Source organism: Sparus aurata, chromosome 7 (assembly GCF_900880675.1).
Source record: "Sparus aurata chromosome 7, fSpaAur1.1, whole genome shotgun sequence".
NCBI lineage: Eukaryota > Metazoa > Chordata > Actinopteri > Spariformes > Sparidae > Sparus > Sparus aurata.
In genome coordinates this window covers 1,459,594-1,465,686 of record NC_044193.1, presented here as the reverse complement: position 1 = coordinate 1,465,686, position 6,093 = coordinate 1,459,594, and positions in this window count along the sequence as shown.

The window sequence follows — 6,093 nt, the reverse complement described above, 5'->3', positions numbered from 1 at the left end:
AAATATATTTATAGTCTAATGATCAATAGTTAGCGGTGTGCTGCCCTCAGTATTCTGTCCAGTTCTTAAAAATTAAAACATTTAATGTTATCAACACTTAGCTAACAGCTAACAGCTAACAGCTAACAGCTGACCTGGACCCTGGATCGAGAGTCTGAAGTCTTTGGATGTGAAACTATTTTAAGTTTGCGACTTAAGAAGCTACTTTAGCCGGATGTTGTTGTTCTGAAGTGAAATCATTGATCGTTACTGTGTTTTCCTTGATTGGACAGCTGATGGAACATGTTTCCATGGCAACGCTGATTTCTGTTAAACGTAAACAATGAGAGGAAATGAATGTTTCCCGTAGTGATCACAGCTCGTCTTGTTGAGTTGATGACATTTAGATAACGACTCTGCAGCTTCACTCTGCTCGGTGTGAAGGTGATGATCGTCACAGTTCATGTTCAGCTTCTGGATCGTTAGCATGTTGTAGTTGTTACCGGTGTGTCTGACGGCTCGTCAGGTCGCTCGCTAGCTTGTAAAGGACGATCCTGAAGTTTATGTTCCGTATTGAAATCGAGTGAATCTCACATCAGCTTCACTCACACAGGAGTGTTTAAAACTTGATTTTATGGCCAGCAGTTGACTGAGAGGTCCAGTCTTTAGGATTCAGGATCGTCTGTTAGTGTCGTTGTATCTCCTCCGGTGTGGTCCGTCAGCAGGCGGTCTGTAAAGTGCATTGTGGGTCGGCAAACCGGACGCGTCTTCAGACTGAAGCGTGATGAAATCAGAGTGATTCTGCAGTTTGAGGTTTAAGGTTGGCTGTCACACATCCTCGCTCTTCTCAAAGTGTCACTCCACATGTGTTGATGTATCGGGGGGCCCGGTTCTGGTTCTGGTTCTGTAGAACGTGTGGCTCCAACACATTAACGCTCTAATTTAATTTGATGGATTCAGATTCAGCGTTGAGCCGGTCTGTGTGTTTCATGTGAAAGGGCCTGAGCAGACTTCTTGTTCAGCTGAAACTCAGCACCCGTCTCCCCCCTCTCTTCTCTTCTCCTCCCTCCTCCCTCCTCTCTCCCCCCCTCTCTCCTCCTCCCTCCTTCCCCCCTCCCCCCTCTCTTCTCCCTCCCCCCTCCTCCCTCTCTCCTCTCCCTCTCTCCTCTCCCTCTCTACCCCGTCTCCTCCCTCCTCTCTCCTCCTTCCCCTGTCTCCCTCCCCCCTCCCTCCTCCCCTCTCTCCCTCCCCCGTCTCCCTCCCCGTCTCTCTGTTCGCTCCATTTAACTGAAGCCACCAGCTACATGAATACCCATGAACAGCCAGGAGTTCTGCCAACAGCTCCATTACAATATGCACTCCACCTCCCCTCCATCGCTGCCTCCCTCCCTCCCTGTTTTCTCTCCCCCCTTCAGCTCCCGCTCTCCTTCCCTCACTTCAAATCTCTCTCAGACGACGTGGACAAAAGTATGTGGTCGCCCGAACATGAACATGTTTTTATCTGTTGGTGTTCATCGCAGTTTATTTAGTATAAAGGAGCAGTTCACCCAAAAGTAAAACCTCAGTCATCCTCTCCTCCTCCTGATGATATAAAGTCCTCCTCTCCTCCTGATGATATAAAGTCCTCCTCCTGATGATATAAAGTCCTCCTCTCCTCCTCCTGATGATATAAAGTCCTCCTCTCCTCCTCCTGATGATATAAAGTCCTCCTCTCCTCCTCCTGATGATATAAAGTCCTCCTCTCCTCCTCCTGATGATATAAAGTCCTCCTCTCCTCCTCCTGATGATATAAAGTCCTCCTCTCCTCCTCCTGATGATATAAAGTCCTCCTCTCCTCCTCCTGATGCTATAAAGTCCTCCTCTCCTCCTCCTGATGATATAAAGTCCTCCTCTCCTCCTCCTGATGATATAAGTCCTCCTCTCCTCCTCCTGATGATATAAAGTCCTCCTCTCCTCCTCCTGATGATATAAAGTCCTCCTCTCCTCCTCCTGATGATATAAAGTCCTCCTCTCCTCCTCCTGATGATATAAAGTCCTCCTCTCCTCCTCCTGATGATATCAAGTCCTCCTCTCCTCCTCCTGATGCTATAAAGTCCTCCTCTCCTCCTCCTGAGGATATAAAGTCCTCCTCTCCTCCTCCTGATGATATAAAGTCCTCCTCTCCTCCTCCTGATGATATAAAGTCCTCCTCTCCTCCTCCTGATGATATAAAGTCCTCCTCTCCTCCTGATGATATAAAGTCCTCCTCTCCTCCTCCTGATGATATAAAGTCCTCCTCTCCTCCTCCTGATGATATCAAGTCCTCCTCTCCTCCTCCTGATGCTATAAAGTCCTCCTCTCCTCCTGATGATATAAAGTCCTCCTCTCCTCCTCCTGATGATATAAAGTCCTCCTCTCCTCCTGAGGATATAAAGTCCTCCTCTCCTCCTCCTGATGATATAAAGTCCTCCTCTCCTCCTGATGATATAAAGTCCTCCTCTCCTCCTGATGATATAAAGTCCTCCTCTCCTCCTGATGATATAAAGTCCTCCCCTCCTCCTCCTGATGATATAAAGTCCTCCTCTCCTCCTCCTGATGATATAAAGTCCTCCTCTCCTCCTCCTGATGATTTAAAGTCCTCCTCTCCTCCTCCTGATGATATAAAGTCCTCCTCTCCTCCTCCTGATGATATAAAGTCCTCCTCTCCTCCTCCCGATGATATAAAGTCCCTCCTCTCCTCCTGATGATATAAAGTCCTCCTCTCCTCCTCCTGATGATATAAAGTCCTCCTCTCCTCCTGATGATATAAAGTCCTCCTCTCCTCCTCCTGATGATATAAAGTCCTCCTCTCCTCCTCCTGATGATATAAAGTCCTCCTCTCCTCCTCCTGATGATATAAAGTCCTCCTCTCCTCCTCCTGATGATATAAAGTCCTCCTCTCCTCCTGATGATATAAAGTCCTCCTCTCCTCCTCCTGATGATATAAAGTCCTCCTCTCCTCCTGATGATATAAAGTCCTCCTCTCCTCCTCCTGATGATATAAAGTCCTCCTCTCCTCCTGATGATATAAAGTCCTCCTCTCCTCCTCCTGATGATATAAAGTCCCTCCTCTCCTCCTCCTGATGATATAAAGTCCTCCTCTCCTCCTCCTGATGATATAAAGTCCTCCTCTCCTCCTCCTGATGATATAAAGTCCTCCTCTCCTCTCCTGATGATATAAAGTCCTCCTCTCCTCCTCCTGATGATATAAAGTCCTCCTCTCCTCCTGATGATATAAAGTCCTCCTCTCCTCCTGATGATATAAAGTCCTCCTCTCCTCCTGATGATATAAAGTCCTCTCCTCCTCCTGATGATATAAAGTCCTCCTCTCCTCCTCCTGATGATATAAAGTCCTCCTCTCCTCCTCCTGATGATATAAAGTCCTCCTCTCCTCCTCCTGATGATATAAAGTCCTCCTCTCCTCCTGATGATATAAAGTCCTCCTCTCCTCCTCCTGATGATATAAAGTCCTCCTCTCCTCCTGATGATATAAAGTCCTCCTCTCCTCCTCCTGATGATATAAAGTCCTCCTCTCCTCCTCCTGATGATATAAAGTCCTCCTCTCCTCCTCCTGATGATATAAAGTCCTCCTCTCCTCCTCCCGATGATATAAAGTCCTCCTCTCCTCCTCCCGATGATATAAAGTCCTCCTCTCCTCCTCCCGATGATATAAAGTCCTCCTCTCCTCCTCCCGATGATATAAAGTCCTCCTCCTGATGATATAAAGTCCTCCTCTCCTCCTCCTGATGATATAAAGTCCTCCTCTCCTCCTCCTGATGATATAAAGTCCTCCTCTCCTCCTCCTGATGATATAAAGTCCTCCTCTCCTCCTCCTGATGATATAAAGTCCTCCTCTCCTCCTGATGATATAAAGTCCTCCTCTCCTCCTCCTGATGATATAAAGTCCTCCTCTCCTCCTCCTGAGGATATAAAGTCCTCCTCTCCTTCTGATGATATAAAGTCCTCCTCTCCTCCTGATGATATAAAGTCCTCCTCTCCTCCTCCCTGATGATATAAAGTCCTCTCCTCCTCCTGATGATATAAAGTCCTCCTCTCCTCCTCCTGATGAAATAAAGTCCTCCTCTCCTCCTCCTGATGATATAAAGTCCTCCTCTCCTCCTCCTGATGATATAAAGTCCTCCTCTCCTCCTCCTGATGATATAAAGTCCTCCTCTCCTCCTCCTGATGATATAAAGTCCTCCTCTCCTCCTCCTGATGATATAAAGTCCTCCTCTCCTCCTCCTGATGATATAAAGGTCCTCCTCTCCTCCTCCTGATGATATAAAGTCCTCCTCTCCTCCTCCTGATGATATAAAGTCCTCCTCTCCTCCTCCGGATGATATAAAGTCTCCTCTCCTCCTGATGATATAAGTCTCCTCTCCTCCTCCTGATGATATAAAGTCCTCCTCTCCTCCTCCTGATGATATAAAGTCCTCCTCTCCTCCTCCTGAGGATATAAAGTCCTCCTCCCTCCTCCTGAGGATATTAAAGTCCTCCTCTCCTCCTCCTGATGATATAAAGTCCTCCTTCTCTCCTCCTGATGATATAAATTCCTCCTCTCCTCCTCTGATGATATAAAGTCCTCTCTCCTCCTCCTGATGATATAAAGTCCTCCTCTCTCCTCCTGATGATATAAAGTCCTCCTCTCCTCCTCCTGAGGATATAAAGTCCTCCTATCCTCTCCTGATGATAAAGTCCTCCTCTCCTCCTGATGATATAAAGTCCTCCTCTCCTCTGATGATAGTAAAGTCCTCCTCTCTCCTGATGATATAAGTCCTCCTCTCCTCCTCCTGATGATATAAAGTCCTCCTCTCCTCCTCCTGATGATATAAAGTCCTCCTCTCCTCCTCTGATGATATAAAGTCCTCCTCTCCTCCTCCTGATGATATAAAGTCCTCCTCTCCTCCTCTGATGATATAAAAGTCCTCCTCTCCTCCTCCTGATGATATAAAGTCCTCCTCTCCTCCCTCCTGATGATATAAAGTCCTCCTCTCCTCCTCCTGATGATATAAAGTCCTCCTCTCCTCCTCCTGATGATATAAAGTCCTCCTCTCCTCCTCCTGATGATATAAAGTCCTCCTCTCTCCTCCTGATGATATAAAGTCCTCCTCTCCTCCTCCTGATGATATAAAGTCATCCTCTCCTCCTCCTGATGATATAAAGTCCTCCTCTCCTCCTGATGATATAAAGTCCTCCTCTCCTCCTGATGATATAAAGTCCTCCTCTCCTCCTCCTGATGATATAGAGTCCTCCTCTCACTGTGATCTCAGTCTGCAGCAGAGAACACATCACTAACTGATCTCAGACCAGATTTACACCTTCGATCCACTTCAGTCAATGTCAGCTTCACTGTCCTCCAGTGTTGCAGCTGAACGTGCATCTTTTCTCGACAACAACAACATGCTGACATCAGAGCGAGGAGGATGTGGGAGACAATAATATGGTGAATGTTGTCACAGAGGCCGTGGTGACGTCACCGGTGCTCAAAGTGTTTTGAGCCGCCGGACAGAAACTGACCAGCTGAGAGAAGACGCTGTCGCTCAGAGAGAAACACCACGTGGACGCAGGGCAGTGACCCGTCATCGAAGTTTTCAACCAGAGCAGACGATACAACTCTGATTGGTTCAGCGTCCTGACACGTAGCATTAGCGCTAACGGTCCAGCTGTCTGCAGATGTCGGGCTGCTGTCCGGACACACAACCAGCAGCAGCAGATCTCCTCCTCGTTCTCCTGAAGCTGATTATTAAAGTGGCCGCTGTGCTTCGTCTTCATCACCTGCTGCTGACAGGTGACGGCCGTCTGTTAGCATCAGGTTTGAATATGTGCCCGCTGAGCTGAGCTCCTCCTGCGGCCTTATGTGATGAAATATGACTCTTTCTGGGAAAGAAATGCATGTAAATCATGTCCAGGCTTCTGCAGGGAGGCGGCTCCAGCAGTGTAGACCTCTGTCGTCCTACAGCTCCCATAATGCAACACTCGACCCTCCTTTCCTGCCCACATTCTCACTTCATCCACCTCCACAGCACCAACACATCTCTCCTGCCGCCGAGCTCAAACTCTGAACAACTGCTTTGTTTCCAGGAAACTTCCTGTCTG